This window comes from Miscanthus floridulus, chromosome 4 (genome assembly GCF_019320115.1).
Source record: "Miscanthus floridulus cultivar M001 chromosome 4, ASM1932011v1, whole genome shotgun sequence".
Taxonomy (NCBI): Eukaryota; Viridiplantae; Streptophyta; class Magnoliopsida; order Poales; family Poaceae; genus Miscanthus; species Miscanthus floridulus.
Window position 1 is genome coordinate 4429564 of NC_089583.1, and position 20636 is coordinate 4450199.

General features: G+C 45.3%; 2 pseudogenes; both read left to right on the top strand.

The window, feature by feature from the left end:
- LOC136547927 (putative receptor-like protein kinase At3g47110) overlaps nucleotides 1–18605 on the top strand; it is a 216491-nt pseudogene extending 197886 nt beyond the window's left edge.
- On the top strand, nucleotides 14178–15582 carry LOC136550640 (uncharacterized; annotated as a pseudogene).
- Nucleotides 18606–20636: the final 2031 nt, after the last annotated feature.

The following is a 20636-nucleotide window of genomic DNA, read 5'->3' on the forward strand; positions in this document are numbered from 1 at the left end:
TAGTAGTAGGTAGTAGTAGTAGAGGTGGGATAGGACAGGAGCAGATAGGAATAGTACATAAAAACCCTCATCATTGGCATAAGGCAGGTGCTCAGTGTATAAAAACTCTCATCATTGGCATAAGGCAGGTACTCAGTATGTTAAAAAAACATCGTCACAGGCAACAGGCAGGTGCTCAGTATGTAAAAAACATCATCACAGGCAACATTCCCAGTTAAGCAACCCCACAGCAGGCAACATTCCCAGTTAAGCAACCCCACAGTAGTAAGAGTAGTAAACTAGACAAAATGTGTCATTTCAGAATCAAGTGCCATTTCAGAATCACCAGTTAAGCTCAATCCAAAAAAATGTGCTCAATTCTTCGGTTAATGCGCTTAATTTGGAAAATGTGCTCAATTCAGATAAAATGATCAGAACAATTCAGGCCAGCAGCAGCAACCATCACTGCACAGTATGTAAAAAACATCATCACAGGCAGGTAAAAAACATCATTGCACATGCCTTATGCCTCAGGTCCAGAGTAGCATCAAAATAAAATATCATTGCAGATGCCTTATGCCTCATGTTCAGAGTAGCATCAAAATGAAACATCATTGCATATGCCTTATGCCTCAGGTTCAGAGTAGAGTAGTAGTAGTAGTAGTAGTATAGAGGAGGCGCACAGTTTAAAAAATGTGATCAATTCAAAATAGGAGTAGAGGAGAGTTGGAGAGAACAGGAGTGGAGAGAGTAGAGTAGTAGTAGTAGAGAGGAGTGTGGCATATAAACAGCAGTAAACCTGCCATATAAACAGCAATAATTATGCCTCATTATACAAAAACTGTCATCATTGGCAAAAGACATGAGTCCAGTTTTAAAAAACATCATCATTGGCATTAGGCAGAATATATGCAACATAGGTAACCAAGCAGATATCCAGTTGTAGTTTCGCCAAAACAAATTAGCAGATATCCAGTTCTTGTCTTAAAACAATATAAAGTGAGGTAACCAAGCATACTGCAAATAAGGTATGGGATGCAATAGTTATTATCCAAATGAAAATGACACAGTTATTTTCCTAGTTTTAGCTAGCACTTGCATTAGTATCAGCATAAACCTCTGACGGAACCAAGCAATAAGGCAGACGTAGTTTACATTAGTAGGATAACATGTCAGTTATTGATGCAGTTCACATTCAGAAAATAGTCAGTTTAGCTATGTAGCCAAGTCATAATGGATGGCAGACAGTAATATTCTTGATGGCAGACTGGATAGCTCCAATTCTATATAAAAAGTAAAGCAACAGCTCCAATTCTATATAAAACACAGCTCATGTGAACTATGTCTACTACTCCAAAGGTTAGTTAGAGTACAGTCCATGTTAAAACACAGCTCTAATTCTATATAAAGAGTAAAACAACATATGTTGGTCACACACTGAATTTTCTAAAATATATAATGATCCATTGATGAGCCTTTAATTTTCTTTCCCTTTAATTTACAGGAAGAAAAATCAACCCTTAGGGTGTATGGGTGGCGATCTAGCTTTTGTATCGATAGTTACTAGAGCGTGTATGGCTTTGTCTAGTTCTTTTTTAAAAACTCTGTATCATCTGAATGTGATGTCTTGAAAAGTTAATAAGAACTTCCTTTTATCGAAAAAAGGTTTTAGAATATAACTAATGCTAATCAGATATTGGTAGCTAGCCATTAACCTCTCTTACAAAATTTCGGGAACTTGTGTATTCCCTAATGTATTCCAATTAGTCATGTAAACTAGCAGAAAAATTCAGATATGCAGGTCGATCATTTTTCATTGAAACACAAGAGGGCATATCATTTATTTCTGCAGTCATAGAACATGAGAAATAAATCCAAACAAACAACAGACTGAAGAATTAGGAAATAGCTTATTACTAGTTCATCAGAAGTGCCGACTCATCTTCAGTATTGATACGTATCGTGAATGCATCATGTGCTCTGAATCAGAGAAAGAGGGAGAGGAGGGTGGGGGTGGTACCTTTGGAGGAGGAAGGAGAGTATAGCCGGTGGGTGGTGGCGGACCGGCTGCGGGACAAATCGTCGAGGAAGGAGAGAAGGGCCGGCAGCCGGAGTGCGTAGACCGTCGATGAAGGAGAGAAGGCGCCGGTGGCGGGGATGACAGCCCGAGCGCGCGAGCGGGCTGGGGCGCCGCCGGGGAGCTCGCCACAGCGCGCGCGGGCGTCGAGAGTTCGGTGATGAGGGATCGCCGGTGGTGGGGACGAAACCAGCGGAGCGCGAATGTCGGACGGGGCGGGCAGGGAAACCCTAGCTGCCGTGGCTAGTGCCGGAGACGGAGGCGAGAGGAAGATGGGGCGGCAACCCTCACCGTGGCTCCCCTGCGCGGTGTCCTTCACGCGCCGTCGGCGTCCTCTGTCGGCGCAAACCCTAACCTCTGTGGGAACTGCCGGTTAGGTTTAGATAAGGGGCCTGCTGGGCTTTTTTTTTAAGTCTTCCCCGAGTGCCCTGTCCTGGCACTCGGGAAAGGGCCTCTTCCCCGAGTGGCAGGAAAGGCACTCGGGGAAGAATTTTTGTTTTTTTTGTTTTTTGTGCATAATTTTTTTTGTGAGGCCTTCCCACATTATTTAAAACTCCCTATTCAAATTTGGGATAATTTTGATTTTTTTGTTATATTTCGTTAGTTTTTTCGTTTCGTTGAATTTTTTTGCATACTTTAAATTTGAACTACAGGTGCATGAAATAATGGAATTTGGTGATTCAAAAAATTATATTAATGATATTTGGTGTATGTTGAGGCCTTATCCAGGAACTCGCATGAAATGTCGAGCATCTTGTTGACGTAACATGACGAACAACTTGCGAGAAAAGTGTTTTTAAATTATATAAAATCCGAATGAAGTCCGAAAATCACGAAACTTGTCTGGGTGTCGTGTTATCGCATGTAGAGGCTATGAGAAAAAATCGAGAAGGTTTCGAGCAAGTTGCGATGTCGGATGCCTAAAACCCAGACATCTCCGCATGTGATCACTTGTAAAGGCATGCGGAGATGTCTGGGTTTTAGGCATCCGACGTCGCAACTTCGTCGAAACCTTCTCAATTTTTTATCATAGCCTCTACATGCGATAACACGATGCCCAGACAAGTTTCGCGATTTTTGGACTTCGTTCGGATTTTATATAATTTAAATACACTTTTCCTGCAAGTTGTTCGTCATGTTACGTCAACAAGATGCTTGACATTTCATACGAGTTCCTGGATAAGGCATCAACATACACCAAATATCATTAATATAATTTTTTGAATCACCAAATTCTATTATTTCATACACCTGCAGTTCAAATTCGAAGTATGCAAAAAAATTCAACGAAACAAAAAAAACTAACGAAATATAACAAAAAAAGTCAAAATTATCCCAAATTTGAACAGACAGTTTCAAATAATGTGGGAAGGCCTCACAAAAAAGTGAGGTAAAAAAACAAAAAAAAACAAAAATTCTTCCCCGAGTGCCTTCCCTGGCACTCGGGGAAGAGGCCCTTTCCCGAGTGCCAGGACAGGGCACTCGGGGAAGGCAGCCTCTTCCCCGAGTGTCCTGTTCTGACACTCGGGAAAGGGCCTCTTCCCCGAGTGCCTTCCCTGGCACTCGGGGAGGAATTTTTGTTTTTTTAAGTTTTAACGGCGTGGGCGGGGTGAACCGTCAAGTAACAAGTTTCTTTGCCGAGTGCCGATCTTCCCCGAGTGTTGCACTCGGGGAAGAGGGCCTTTGCCGAGTGCTGATCTTTACCGAGTGCCAGGATCTCTGCGGCACTCGGGAAAGCCTCTCTTCCCCGAGTGCAATTCTTTCCCGAGTGCAACACTCGGGGAAGATTATCTTTCCCGAGTGCCCGATTTTTGGCACTCGGGGAAGCCAACGACACTCGGGGAATTTTGTCTCTCCCGTAGTGAGAACACCATGGAAAAAAGTTTGCCAATGACCCAAAACATTTGCTTCGCCCACTACAAATTGCCAGTGGCAAGGGTCAGTTTCAAGCTTTGCATCATTCGGGGGTGTTTAGTTTCTTAGACCGGATTTTAGTCCCTGTCCCATCGAATGTTTGGACACATGCATGGAGTATTAAATATAGATTAAAAAAAATAACTAATTACACAGATTGCGACTAATTTACGAGACGAAATTTTTAAGCCTAATTAGTCCATGATTTGACAATGTGGTGCTACAGTAAATATGTGCTAATGACGGGTTAATTAGGCTTAATAGATTCGTCTCGTAAATTAGTCTCCATCTGTGTAATTAGTTTTTTAATTAACTCATGTTTAGTCCTCCTAATTAGCATCCGAACATCCGATGTGACACGGACTAAACTTAAGTCCCTGGATCCAAACACCCCATCTGGCAAGGACCAAGTCTTCTGAGTTCCATGTATGGCGCTGAATTCATGGATGAGAGAAGTTCTAGTTGACATATTCCTTTTTTTCTCTGGTTGTCGGCGCTGATTAGCATAGAAGCCTCCATATTGTTCAACAAGTCATCATTTAATGCATGTTAGCCAATTATATTCAAACGCGTAAAGAGAAGCAGAGGCTTTCATTGTTGATTGAAGACAGATTTTCCTCCTTGAATCAACATTTCTGCCCTATAAAGACCAAATAATCCACAGCCCCCCCCCCCCCCCCCCCCCCCCCCCCCCCACACACACACACACCCACCCTTCAACCTATGCTATCATACCCTGTTAGTGAATTGAATACCTCTTTTTTCTTCAAGTCTTAGACTGCGTTATCTTATCCGCCACTTCTGTTTTATTCTGTCAAAGGTATATTCTTACAGCCACTAAGCTAAATCTTTGCTTCTGAATTTTGATCCAAAGACATATTTAGTATCTCACGTATACTTAGTTACTGACACACTGTTCTATGTTGTATTTTCTTAGCAGGAAATGGATGCTGTGATTCTTTTGGATAACCGGTTGGAATTCATCTTGATTTGTCAATGTATTTGTCATCCAGCTTTCAGCATATGCAGATATAGAATAGAAGCCCTTTTCATCCCAGCAGTCCTTTTGTTACTTTTGTGCATCAAATGCAGATCTTTTGGCTAACAATAATAGTTACTAAAGAAGCAGTGAGGGGAAGGAAAGATAGAAAAAAAAGGATACAAGGAAAACTGCCGACAATAAGGGTAGTTTCAAGCTGTCTACTGTGCGGCATTAGTGGATGAAAGATGCTCAAGTTCACATATTTCACTTTACTTTCAGGTCAACTAGCATGGCAGCCTCCATTTGATTATTCGCACAGCATGTGCTTCGTCAACTTGCCACCACTTAATGCGTGTCAGGCAATTATATTTAGACATATGCTCCCGAACCTCCCAGCGCCGCCGCCACCTCCTCGGAGCCTCCTCCACTCCGCCGCCTCCTGGACGCCTCCTCCCCTCCCAGAGCCTCCGCTCCGGCCTGCGCGACCAGCCCACGGCGCGGTGGCGGGGCCTGCCTAGTCTGCCCCCAGATCCGCTGCCCCAAGCGGCCCGGCGTCTCCGTGTGTTCGCCTGCGAGCTGCAGCGGGTGAGCTCCTTATGAGTTCCCCTTGCTGTGGATCGGAGAAAGGAGGTTGGGACTGGGCAGATCTCGTCGCTGGTTCCAGTCCCTGTTGCCAGGAAGCTGCCATCGCCGTTTACGGAGCCCCAACAGATATCCAACATGTAGGGCCTGCATCCCTCCGTCGAGGTGCCCTCGCGGGCGCAGCTCGCCGGCCAGCCTGCACATGGGGAAACTCATCGCAGCCCGATAGCTGACTGCGGGCAAGGAGCTCCGTCAAGTAGATGTCCGCCTGCCTCGCCGCCGACGCTAGACCCAACCCCGGCAAGGTTGCTGCCAAGCCGATGACGGCCATGGCCACCAAGCTCGCCGCCAAGCCCTAGAACGGACATGAAGACCGCGTCGCTCATGCCTCCATCACCGTCATGCCCGAGCCACCGCTGCCGGAAGCCTCCGTCTCCACGTTTAGCTACAGCAATTCCGACGATGAGGATGTGGATGAGGTCCAGTTGGTGGACTCGCCACCACCGCTTCCTCGTCCTGGTGGATCCCGGGCGCATTCATCGTCGCCGCCTCTCTCCGCGCCACTGCTGGAGCAGTCACCTCCCAGCTGCTGCAACTCCAACAACGGGCGCTCCATTCCCAACTCGTCGACGGATGATCTACACAACTCCGTGGACACTCCGCTGCCGCCACTTAATCAACGTCGGCCATAGCCTGACGACGACATGGTAGTGCCGCCAACGCCTGAGTCAGAGCCCAAGACAAGCCGTACCTACGCCGATATCGTGAAGCATTCTTCGTCGGGCAAAAATCATCACCAGCAGCCGCAGGACCACAAGCTTAAATCAATTATCATAGATCCTGCTCATCGTGAAGTTCCTCGCCATCCTGCTCTTCATTTCGCTAACAGCCCTTCGTGCTCTGTTACTTCAAGCATCGATTCATCCAGGAACACCTTGTGGAGAAAGGTTGAGTATCCACGGGAGGAGCTACACCACTCGCCAACCCATCCCAGTAGCAATGATGGGAGCATGACTCGTCTCTCTCCCCGCATTCGGAAGATCATTGAAGGCCGCTGCTTCATTTGCTTTGCACGGGGCCACTGGGCTGCGGATTGCCGAGATCCCATCACCTGCTTCTGGTGCCGCCGCTCGGGCCATCGTGAGCGGGATTGTCGTCAGCATCACCAACATCCCTGTCAATCGGCCATGCCTTGTCGCCCACCTCTGCCGCAACGTCTTCCACGGGAGGAACAATCATAAGGTCACCAGAATGATTGTCGCATTGAGCGTCTGCACCTAAGGAGCGATGATCTTGTAGCTTAGCATTTCTTCACCGAATATGCGAACTATTTTCAACACGACATCGAGAACATGTTTGACGCAGAGATACAACGCTTGCATAGTGAGTTCTCCCTGCTACTCAGTGCACAGCTGCAAAAGTTACAAGATTCTAGTGAAAAATGGATGAAGCTTGCGGAAAATCTTATGCTTCAGATACATGCCGTGTCAGAAAAGCTGAAGATAGCTTCAACATTGAATCAAGATTGGTCAGACGTGAACCAAGCGATGACAGCTGCGGTGGCCACTTCACCGTGCCAGGAACCAAGGAGCTAGGGAGACCAACTTCATAGGCCCAAGGTGATTGCCCCTAGTGGCTCCCCAGTGAAAGTGGAAACAACATCCAACAAGATCAATTCTTCTTCGTTTAACAGGTCAGCAATATCGGAGGTTACAATCCAAGATGTCGAAGATGCCCTTCTCCAACTAGAGATTGCCACAGCTAAGGAACCCCCATTGAATTCTATTTCATGTTGCTCACCTACCCATGTTGCTGGTTGGGAATCTGACCCACTTCTACTCTCCCCGGCCTCAACAAATGCTGAGCCCTCCTGTCCTGTTATACAACCAGAGAAGTAGACAACAGGTTCATCTGCTCAAATGCTAAGGTTAGAGACTGTTGAGTCTACCACCCCCACACTAGAGATCGATGCATCGTCCAGTGAGCTAACAAGCCATCAGCTCGAGGATACACTGGCAAAGGCGACCTTGGAGGGGACGATGGGGATCAGGTTGAGGAGATGTCATTTTCGTCCGAGCTGCATGTACACTAGGCGTCCACGCTGTGAGTCTGCACGCCCCCGTCGTGGCTTTGGAGCTGCTTCTAGTGCCGACCCTTGCATGGACATTGTAGGACAGGGACACACTTCGCCACCTTTGCTAGAGGATGATGGCCAGACTGCACGTGAGGTAGCGCTGGCAAACTTCATCCAGTCAATAACCAAGCCTATCCAACAACCCCTGCTTCCTCCACAACAACATGCCTAGTGAAGCCACGGAAGGAAAAGAATAGGTCGAGCAAGCCATTCCGGTGTAGTGCACGCCTAGCGGCCATTGCTTGGCCGTGTGGTGACGTGCAGAGCAAAGCAAGGCAAGTGCTCATGAAGCGGCTGGGCATCACACAAGAAGAAGGCGAAACCATGGAGCTGACCTTGCTGCGCTACCTCAACCTCTTCAAAGGTCCGATGTTTGACTTTATCATCAAGGCGCTGGTGGCACTCAGTGGCCTTGATGGACCAGCCATGCTGGGGCAGATTGCCACGTAATGTTTCCATGCTGCTCAAGGACTCGTTCATGCCGTGCCAGGCCAAGCTGCTATAGAGGGCACTAAATGACGGCGCAAGGTGAGACTCGGTACATGATCTTGTCGAAGATACCGGATGATGGGAGGAGGTCAAAGCGTTTGGCTGTTGTTCACCATGGGAAGCCGGAGCTACTTTTTGCTGCTTGTGGTCAGTTCGGCACTGAGGACATGCGGTGGGTGTCGTTGGCATTTGTGTTACCTCTGTGTGTTAGTCGTCAGGGTATGATGTTCTGGTGTCGTGGGTATTTTCTGTGTTTTAATCTGTGCCTATGTAAGGTTTTCAGGCCTGGTTTCCCTTATAAACTAGGCTAGTTCTATTTTTCTTAATTGAAAGGCAGAACTCCTGCTATTACTTTCAAAAAAATTATATTCAGACATTTATAGAAGCATAGACTGTCATTGTTGATTGAAGTCACATATACCTTTGCGGAGTTAGTGGATGAAAGATGCTCAAATTGACATATTTCACTTTACTTTCAGGTCAACTAGCATGGCAGCCTCCATTTGATTATTCACACAGCATGTGCTTTGTCAACTTGGCACCACTAAATGCATGTTAGGCAATTATATTCAACCAAAAGCAGAGACTCGCATTGTTTATTGAAGTCACATATCCCTTCTTGAGCCAACATTTCCCCTTATGGAGACCAACACCTCCTTATAAAGATACCTTCATACACAGGATAGCTAAGCTGATCACTAATTCCATGCAACTATCAAAGATTCAAAGGTAAATTCTTATAGCCCTTAAACTAATCCTTGTTTGCAATCCAAATTCCATATTTTTATTCTCATGTATGCTAACTTATGGTATATGCTAATTTTCATGAGTAGGGAAGGGACGCGATGCTTGGGTCCTAATGAAAGAGATGGTCGGTTCTGTGGTTGTCCAAGGGGCAGTTAGCCAAATCCTATCTGATCTGACTGACAGGCATGAGGGGAAAGAGAAATCGAAGGACAACAAAACTTGGAGAGGCTAGAGATGGCACACATCAAGTTGGGGGCTGCTTTCGAGACATCTGAAAAGTGTCAGATCACTGATGCATCATTGTTACCTTGGCGGAAAAATCTGAAGCGTGCTGCTCAAGAGTGGAAAACATTCATGGAAATGGAATTTTCTTGGGAATAGATTGAACATAAATGTTGGGAATTTTTTACAGCTAAGGACCTGTCTGTTCGTTGAGGACATTCTCAGGTATGAGCTAAATTCTGTGTATGGGGTCAAGACTTGAGAGAAGGTTGTTGAGTACTTGAGTTACATATGCGAACAGTTCTCCGGAAGAGTAGGAATGCCAGGCCTTTAATGACCATGACGTCTCTGCTGCCAAACTCTTCGAATGCTGCATTGGATGTTTGCCTCTGGTCACACCGAGCTAGAAAGCCTACCCATTGTTCTCTTCAACTTTTGGGTTGAGTTTTTTTGTTTTTGACAATGTGACATAGCTTTGCACTTTAGATCTTTCTTTTCATTTTGCAAATCCTCTGGTCCCTGCATATTCATTTATATATCAAAGTTCAGGCTGGCAATCACCTACCATAGTACCAATCGTGATCTTCTTTATATTCTTTTTGTCCTTTTCCGTTTCTTCAATTCTGTTGCTTGGACACATCTTTTTTTCTTTTATGATTAATATATTATTAATCAGTAGGGTGCTACCACTACTGTTTCCTCAAAAAGAATCGCCTACCGTAGTTACTCTAAAGAAAATCCACTCTAAAATTTATGTAAGTGCAGTGTAGTGCGCTGTTCATGTGTTTAGCTTCATGTAAATCTATTTCATACTAGAGATTAATCAGTGGATGAAAGATGTTGAAGCTCACTTATTAGATTTCCCCTCTTGTTCTCTTTCAGTTTATTAGCATAGCAGCCTCCGTATGGTTCAACTTGTCACTATTTAATGCATGTTCAATACTATGTTAGCCAATTATATTCAAACGCGTAAAGAGAAGCATAGCAGCCTCCATTTGATTATTCACACAGCATGTGCTTCGTCAACCTGCCACCACTTAATGAATGTTAGTCAATTATATGCATATATAGAAGCAGAGACTAGCTCTCATCATTGATTGAAGTCACATATCCCTTCTTGAGCCAACATATCCCTGGCTTATGGAGACCAACACCTCCTTATAGAGATACCTTCATACACAGGACACCTAAGCTGATCATTACTCCCATGCAATTAGGGACGAAGCCAGGAAAAAATTTAGGAGGGGCTGAACAAAAGTGCTACAACAACTTAGCTCTACTATGAACCCTCACAATAGACAAATATGATAGCCAGAAGTAGTCTTACATTAAAAACATTGGTTAACGATGAAATTCATAAAATACATCATGAAAAATAAAGGAAGCAGTTCATTCATACCGAAAGGCCAAATTACGAAACTAATAGATGGCGCTTGACGTTGACACACATTATTCATCCGAAGTAGCAATCTACACAAATAGACATAATTGATTAGTCAAACATATATGGACCGCCAAATTATGAATTTAGAAGAGAATAGAGCATACCACTAATTTTTTAGGCAATAACATACGACGCTTTTTCATATCTTGAAACTGATTTTTGATTTTTTCATTATCAATCTTTCTAAATATCTCCTTCTCATTATAGCATATCATCAAGTCATTGAGCTAGTGATCACCCATTTTACTACACAAATCTGTCTTTATAATAGACATGGCTGAAAATATCCTCTCAACTGAAGCCGTTGCCACCGGTAGTATCAAGGTTAGCTCAATGAGACGATAAACCAATTTATAAGATTTGTGCATTTTAGTCTTCACCATAATTTCAACAACTTTTCCAAGTTTAGTGCATCCAAGAAATTCTAGAGTTCTTATAGCACGGTTCACAAACTGTCTAAGTTGATTTGGCGAAACAAGTTCACCAATATCAAAATCCTCAGCATAAATTTCAGCAGCCCTCACAAGTTTGTCCATATTAAAATTAGAGAAGGAGTTCCTTAGGTTAAAAGCAGCCATACATACTAATAACTCTGAACTAATTTCACTGAACCGATGATTCAACTCAGTCAAGATGGCATCAATGGCGACAAGAAAAATCTCAACATGATAGTAATGCATGTTTGTTACCTTTTGCTTTCTTCGTCTAGATGTCCCTCTAACATTTATTTCCTTACCCATATCTGGCACTTCAATCTCATTCTTCTCACAGAATGTTTTCACTTTTTTGAGTAATGGCTCCCATCCATTTTCCCTCATATCCTGCAAGCTATCTTTCACATCCGTGATCAAATGCATTGCTTCAACTATGTCTTGATCCTTCCTTTGCAAAGCATGTGACAAAATATCTGTCATGCTCAACAATTCTATCATCAAATGCAGGATGAACACAAAATCAAAGCTCTCCATTTTTCCAATTAAATCTAAAGCTCCACCATTACATGTTGGTTTAATAGAATCTTTCTTCACTATCTCAAGGACATCTATGATAGCCTCCCACATGACCAAAATGCGAAGCAAAGTTTTAAGATGTGAACCCCATCTAATATCTCTAGGCCTAGCTAGGCTGCTTTCTTGATTTAAACCTCTTCCAGTCATAATCTCATCATTCTCAATCTTTTCTAGCAACACATCATGATGCTTTGTAAGCAAGGCATCTTTTCTCATGCAACTTGCACCCACATTGTTGATTATTAAAGGAATATAGTTAAAGAAATCTGCAATGTCTGCACTAGAAGTCGAAACGGTAACAACCACTAGTTGCAATTGATGGGCAAAACAATGCACATAGAAAGCATAAGGATTTTCATCACGAATCAATTTTTGCACCCCATTAAATTCACCTCTCATATTAGAAGCTTCATCATACCCTTGCCCACAGAGCATAGAACCAAAGCTTCTTTCAATGCAATAGCTGTACAACTCTGAACATGCTGAAGTCCAAGAAATCTCTCCACCACTTTCCCTTCATCATTGACAAACCTGCACACCACATTTGTTTATGTGTTAGTATAATTGTAGAAATAATTATAAAAAATCTATGCACAAAATTGCAATTGTAAAGTACTAACCTTAGAATCACTGCCATTTGCTCTTTTATTGATACATCTCGAGACTCATCAATAAGCACCGAGAATTTTCTACCTCGAATCTCATCCATAATGACAGCTGTGACTTCCTCTGCACAAGCTTTTGCAAGGTCCTTTTGTATATCAGGAGATAACATTTGGCAATTTTTAGAACCTTTGTCATATGCGTCCTTCACAATCTCAACCTTATCTTTATACCAATCAACCATCTCTCTGAATGTACCCTTGTTGAGGGAAGTAGAACTCTCATCATCTCCACGAAAAGGTTGCCCTTGTGATATGAGAAATCTTGCAACATCTAAAGAAGATGTCAAACGAATCTCATATCGTTTTTCTTCCTCCGTGCTTACCTCAACTAATTTTCGACCCGCACTTGTCCTTTGGTTCATAAAGTCATCACACTTCAACCTAGCCTCTACATGAGTCTTGCAAGCACTGTGCTTACTAAAAGTATCCTTAGCTTTTTTCCAATTCACATAACCTTGATGTGCAAAGACAGAACTCCCAAATTTTTTAGGCTTTCCCGAATTAAAGAAGAGATAACAATATAAGCAAAAAACTGCATCCTTGGACTCACTATAATCTAGCCAATCAAATTCATCAAACCAAGTCTTTTGAAATGATCTCCATTGACCACCAATCCATTTACTAGGAAATTGGAATTCACGAGGTTGGGTTGGACCACTCAAAGCATATGCTCTCTGTACTTGGTCTCTAATTTCAGGTTCATAATCATCAATTGGTTTGTGATTCCAGGGTCTGCAATCATGTTCCATTGACTAAACTCTGCTCTAGGTTTCTTTGGTTGAGTTGTGCTCTCATTAGTTGATGGACCACTACCACTAGAACTTGAAAAGTAATTGCGCAGAGTTATTTTCGACGACATACTGAAAATTTGAAAATTAAAATCCATCAAGAATCAAACTTTCCATCGTTCAATCACAGTCACAGACTTAATTTCATAATTAAAAAATCACCTGCTCCGACGCTGCTCGGCTGCTCCTATCGAGTCAAAAAGACGATCCGCACCTGCTCTACTCAAACGTTCGACCCCGGCCAGCTATGCGATCAGCGAGGCGAGCGCCTGCAGCTCGAAGAAGCCGCCGGTACCGCAGCTCTAGTCTCTAGATGCGGACGCGGATGCGGCGTAGATCTGGCACAGCGTGAGGGCGCGGCTGGCGGTGGCGAGGCGGCGGGCGAGGGCGCCGGCCTCGGCGCGCAGGCGGGCGTTGGTGAGGCGGACCAGTGCAGCGCGGGCCTGCACGCCGTGGAGCCGCGTGGCGAGGTCGCGGTTGCCGACGCAGAGGCGGGCGGCGTGGCCCCGAAGCTCCTCTAGGTGCCACGGCTTGCGGGCGCGGGACCGCCACGCCGACTCGCGGTTCGAGATCAGGCACCGGAGCCGACGCTGATGCGGACTGTGCCGCCTGGCGCTTACAGCTTGCTCATGGCCGCCAGACGCTGTGCTGCTGCTCGCTGCTCGCTGCGGCATGCTGGGCCTGGGCACGCGGCATGCTGGAGCCGCCGAGGAGCCACGTAGAAGCAGGCCGCCGCCTCCGGGTCTTGGGAGTCTCCGATTCGGGTTGGGCTTCTAACTTCTAACCAACAGAACTATTTTTCCTTTCGGCCCAACAAAGAATAGAGGATTTTTTATCTTCTCTTAACCTTAGCCCCTCCTACCTAATACATATATGCATAAAATTTTAAGGGGGGGCTCCACGTGCCCGGGATCGGTAGGGGGGGCTCGAGGCGCCCCCCCCCCCCCCCCCCCCCCCCCCCCCCCCAGCCCCACCGTTGCCTCTGTCGCTGCATGCAATTCTATCATAGGTAGATTCTTACAGCCACAGCTAAATCCTTGCTTGTGATCAAAATTCCATATTTTTACTCTCTCATGTGTGCTGACTAATGGTATATGCTACTTTTCATGAGCAGGGAAGGGATTCTATAGATGCTTGAGTCCTTATGGCAGAGATGGTCGGTTCTACAGTTGTCCAAGGGGCAGTTAGCCAAATCCTATCTGATTTGATTGACAGGCATGAGGGGAAAGAGAAATTGAAGGACAACGAAAACTTGGAGAGGCTAGAGATGGCGCACATCAAGTTGGAGGCTGCTCTCGAGACATCTGAAAAGTGGCAGATCACTGATGCATCGTTGTTGTGTTGGCGGAAAAAATCTGAAGCGTGCTGCTCAGGAGTGCGATGACGTGCTCCACAAGTGCAAGAATAGAATCCTGGAAGAAGAAAAGATGGAACAGGAGGTCAGTAGTTCAGCCTTTCCTAAACGGATAGCACATGCTACCAAGTCATTTATCTCTTCTACCTTTGGTCTCAACATCCAGCTAAGCAGATCCATTGTTCGAAGATTTGAGTGGTATGCAGATGGTGCTAGCGACTTCTTGAGATTCATAGAGCTTGGTTGCACACCGCATTGTCACATGCCCTTCAACCCTTTAGTCAAAAACCTTTTTACAGGCAAGAAGCTACAACACAATATCGATCTGGGAAATCAGAGCACATTTTTTTTGCTGTGGTTGCCCTTCAGTACTCCAGAGCATGGAATAGAGGTTGTCCTGTTCTTCATCCACAAAGATGGTCTGGCACCCGAGAATAGTTTTTTCTTTAGTGTCACTCTACAACTTTTAGAGAGTACGGACGTAGTTGGAACTGCCATTGATTGCTTGAGGTTGTACACACCCCTTTTTAAGTCTAAAGTTGAAACTATTAGGAATAAACTTATACAACTACCTACACAAGACTTCTCATGGGTGCCATTTCTTGATTCACGCCAGAAAAAACATTGGGAGAATCTTCATAATTGTGTTTCTCAATGGAATCGCCCAAACCCATCATGTTGCAAGGAGCTTGACCAGCATGAACTTCACTGTAGTAGCAACACAGGCATGCCTGTTATTTCTCTAGAATCAGTTATTGGAGTGCACTTGCAGTGCCAAGCCTCACTGCATGGAGGCGATTTTTGTCTGCAAGATTCTCAATATCTGATAGCTGGACTACTGTTTATGCCCCATGGCTCTTCAGAGGACCTGCTGGCTGCGGATAAAAGCTCAGCTATAGTGGTGAATCACAGTGAGGAGCAACATTGCGCTCATACAGACATTACCTTGGCACAGCTGGAAGAGATCACACTACCAAAGGCTGTAGATTACTTCTGCCAAAACACAGACACATTAGTGTACCAGATGCTTTGGAAGTCTAAACATGGTGCTGCATATATTCAAGTTGTGAAGGCAAGCACGACGATGCATAGCACACGGCGAATGACTCGGGGCACTAGGGCAAGAAAGGCAGTGCAACGACAGGATCAGGAGCTGGAGGAGCAGCCGTATGTGGTTCCTCACTTCCTCAACTGAAGGGCTGGGCACGCGCCTAGCCGGCTGCAAAGCTCTCTCGCAAGCTGGATGCAGAAAGAAAAAGAAAATCGGTTAGCACCTTCACAAATGCGTCTCTTCTTAATGAAATACATGTGAAGTTGTGTTCTAGAAAAAAAAATGCGCGTGAAGTTCTAGATCATTTAGCATGGATCGATAATAGAAACTAGCAGCAAAAGATTCATGGAAATGGAATTTTCTTGGGAATAGATTAAAAATAAATGTTGGGAATTCTTCACAGCTAGGGACATGTCTATACGTTGTGGACATTCTCGGGTATGAGCTAAATTCTGTATATGGGGTCATGACTTGAGAGAAGGTTGTTGAGTACTTGAGTTACATATGCGAAGAGTTCTCTGGAAGAGTAGCAATGTCAAGGCCTTTAATGACCATGACGTGTCTGCTGCCAAACTCTTCGAATGCTGAATTGGATCTTCGCCTCTGGTCACACCGAGCTACAAAGCCGGCCCATCGTTCTCTTCAACTTTTGGTTTGAGTTTTTTTTTTTTTTTTTTTTGAGAATGGGTCAAAGCTCTTAGCACTTCTGCTCTCTCTTATAATTCTGCAAATCCTGTATGCACCGATCCTTGCATATTCATTCGTATATCAAAGTTCAGGGCAGCAATTGCCTAGCGTAGTTACTCTAAAAGAAAATTCTACTCTAAAATTTATGTAAGTGCAGTGCAGTGCTCCTTTGTTTAGCGTCATGTAAATCCATTTCTTACTAGAGATTATATAGTAAAAAAAGGAAAAAGTAGAAAAACAGAGACGATACACTGGGCCAAACTAATTAAAAATTGACAGACTCTTGGCCCAACCCAGGTGGCGGCACAACACCACTGCAGGTTCTGGCTTCTAGGCCCCACATGGAAGCGGTGGACTAGAATGGAGAAGTTTGCGAAAGACTCAGCCCCCTTTAGAATGTAGGATTGCTGGAGTACGAAAATAGAAAAAAGGCAGGAATTTCATAGGAATGCAACTGTAAAACAGAGGATTGAAAACTATAAGAATACAGTAGAAGATAGATGTTTTGCGAACACAAGGTTGACAAGTACCCTTGTGTGTTCGTTTTGTGATGAGTGATTGTCAATGTGATCCACGAAGTGGGTTGAGTGGTGACTAACCCTACCATGGCGAAAGCTATGTGTGCGACATGTCTTTTGGCTTGTGTTGTGCAGGTGTGGAGCTCGGATGCGGTGGTCGACGGCGAGGTGAAGGTCAAGGAGGATGTGCCGTGCCGACAGACCGGGAGCGGTGAAGGACGGACGTGAGGCTTGGACCGAGGGACCCAGAGGCCGGGTGACTAGCCGCGGTGGCTGACACTTGGGACATCGACAAGTGCAAGAAGACATAGAGTGACAGTGTTGATCGGGTCAAGACGGCGGACGCGTGAGTCGAGTGAGGCTCAGGAGGACTTGGCGGGCCGGCCGGTCGAGGACGGCGGTGACATGCGTCGGATGGCGGGGAACGCGTATGGAGTACGCTACCCGCAGACGGTTTATGGGTTTGGGCCTCAAAACCCGGGCGGAGGTTCCGAGGAGGGACGGACGGCACGTGGCGGCATCGGGGAGTTCGCGTCGAAGCGAAGCTACCGGTGAGAAGGCATGGTGGTCGTCGGATCAAGATTACACCGGGTTGGACAACAACGCCCTTGGACTTAGCGGTTCAACTCATTTGTATCCAGGGGCAAAACTGGGAATGTGTAATAGCCCTGTTAAATATGATGAGGGAGCCCCCATCTCCCTCACCTCCTCTAGTTTTCATTTTCTCCTTTAGGGTTTCTTCCTTTAGTTTGCTTCCATGTATGAGAGAGGTCCACAACTCAAATTGTGACTTGGTTTTGAAGGAATCGGTGGCCGTAACCACCGTATGCCCTCCGGGATTCATGATTTAGTTGTGTTCTTGATGTGATTTTGGTGTTCTTCACGAGCTCCTTTTGTCCCCTCTTGTTTCCCCTCTCGATTCTTCGTTTTGGGATTGTTTTGGTTCGTTCTTGTTGCCTTGGATCGATCAATCACATGAGTGGAAGCTTTCCACCGAAGGAAATCCACTAATTCCTCACGAGATCGCAGATCCGGGCAATTTTAGTTCTTGACTTATTTTTTGGGGATTCTTCAATTCCTTCTATTCACGGAGTTAGAGTTTGTCTCAGGCCATGATCCTTTAGAGGTTGCCTTTCTACTCCATTGTGAACCCTTGTGCAAAGTTTCAAGTCATTTGGAGTTGATTTGATCAAGTTATGGCTTGATTTGATTTTTCCCGAGAAACTGCTCGCTCATACCGGACGCGTCCGATATGATCTAGGACGTGTCCGATATTTCTAACTTTGGAGTTTTGAGCTGAAATTTGGTGGAGACCTTCCCTTGGTGTCTAAGAGCTATGGTTAAAAATTTCATGTTTTTTGGACACCGTTTGACGGGGTTTTGGATTTTTCTCCCTTGGTCAGCTTGCTGCTGAAAATACCGGACGTGTCCGAAAATACCGGACGTGTCCGACATAATACCGGACGTGTCCGATATTTGCAGGGGCAGTGCTGTTTTCTTTTGGGAGTTTGCTCGTTTGGGCTCCGATCTGTGTTCCGTTTGCTTTGTGGTGACCCGTTGTGTTCTTAGGGAGCATCCACTCTTCTCTAGGGTCGTGGTCATCAAGTCTATCGTGTATGCTTTTTGGGGATTGATATTGGGACAGTGGTCGAAGATTTCGAAAAAAATTTGAGGCTCCCATTCAACCCCCCCCCCCCCCCCTCTGGTCGCCGTTTCCGGTCCTTCATGTTTGGATATACTCATGCGAAATTCATACGAATAGGAATATTAGGAAGTGCATAATCCCCATTCATTGATTTAATTAATGGTCTGGCAGATCCCATTCCAAGCCGATTGCTTTACTGCACTTGTTCCAAGGTCTACCAGGGTGTACTAATCATGAGTTTCTGCCTCAATCCTACACAAGCAAAAGGGAAAAATGAGGCTACAGTGGATGTTTCAATTCCTGTGGAATACGTTTAAAGTCAGCAGCGAAGGAAAATTTCCTGTGCCTTTCCTACGCATGAATCCTACGTACCAAAGGGCTGCGGTGTATATATTCCTAAGGATTGTTGATTCCTGAATTTTTCCTTTGGAAATCCCACACTCCAAAGGAGGCCTAATACTCTCTCTCTCTCTCTCTCTCTCTCTCTCTCTCTCTCTCTCTCTCTCTCTCTCTCTCTCTCTCCCTCAGCTCTCTCTCTCTCTCTCTCTCTCTGTGTCGTATTAGCTATGTCATAAAAACATTTGTATCTTTAACTATGGATTGTAAAAAGATTATATAGACATAAGATTTATATTTTTAGATTCAACGTAAGAAATACTTCCATAATATGTAATTTATATGTTGTGAAACTATACGATTTTGTGAAGTAGATGGTCAAAGACTTAGGACAAAACTAATGTGACATGTTAAAACAAACGGAGGGAGTATTTGCTTCATCTACTGGTTAAATACATTAAGCAAAAACGTGTAGTGGAGAGACAAAGTATTCTGTCCGTATTGGTCAACACATAACCCTAGCCTCTAAATAATTCATCGGGTGACGCTGATGTGTCCATTTAATTAGCTCCATGCCAGCTAATTCAGTAATCAGAAACATTAGCTATAAGGGAAAGACTTGGCCAGGTCTTTGGTCTCTTTTTTTATATATGTCTTCTTCCCTTGTTCAGATCTAACCTGCCTCGATCGGTTGTCTCCACTAGTTCTCTCTGAAGTTTTTATTTTATTGATTGAAAATACTCTCTCTAAAGTTTAGTGCTGCATAAGAACGAAGGCTCTCTCTATATATAACCACGGTGTGCATCTTATTCAGGACAAGGGGAATTAAAGCGCAGGCATTGCACGGCCCGTCCAAGATGGCACAGAACCACAGAACTACTGCGGTTGCGCTACCTACGACCGTCGCCAGCGGCGTGCCCGTGCCTCAGGACGGTGGCCGCGCCGTCAATAATTCCGATAGGCCCCAGGAGTTACAGGTATCATCAGACTCCCCTCACCCTTGCGTGACTTTTTGGAATTTATTAATGATCGACATATTGTCACTTGATGTAAGGAACTCAAGCTTGTTATACAAGATGTCAACGGCACCATAGAGATCCGTCTGAAAGGGCATGTGACGATTGTGCACAACCGCGGCCCTCAAAACTCCGGCGGCGACGAAGCCGCAGTAGGACAAGGCGGGGATACTAATACTACGGCCACGACCGGGCACGCCGCGGACACCGCCAACGTCGATTCTGAGTCTGAGGTCGACGACCTAGACCGAATCGATATAGTCGTCGATGTTGGGGACCTGGAGAGCATCCGCGGATGGCTGATGGCAGCGGCCGCGCTCTTCGCCAGCATCGCGTATCAGGTGGCGACCGAGCCACCGGCCTGGATGCCCAGCGCCAAGGACGCGATCGACGTGTTGGCCGACTACTCACCTACTTCTTCTTCCATCACCATGGGGCTAGCTATGAGGACGTTTGCACACATGTTCTTCAACATGGGCTCTCTAGCGATTTTGCTGACACTGGTGGCGTTGCTGCCCACGATGAACAAGGCGACACCTATGCGAATATGGAAGGTTGTGATCCAAATGGTCATGGTGCTCACTTTAACCGTCGCTTGTTCCTTCTGCAACGGCATCTCCGAGGACATGGGCGTGAGTTTTGTGGTTACGACCATCATAGCGGTCTACGCCATAACCACCGCCTTGTATATGCGGGGAATGCTGATCCCGTTGAGACTAGAATCCGCAACCTCAACCTGCTGGGCTGGCGTCGCAGGGCACCATCACATAATCAGCCACCTGCTGCCACTCATCATTCCAGGCTGCCTGCTTACCAACACGTCTTGAATTGTAACTTACTACTGTGTCTCAAAAGTCAAAACAGCACGCGATCATATATGAGGGGATTTCGCTCGTTGCCTTAGGCCACCTTCGGTTCCTCCAGAATGGACTGTTCCAGGCTCGGAATCATTCCTGCGTTATACAGATTATTGAAGAAATCGTTTGACACGGAACG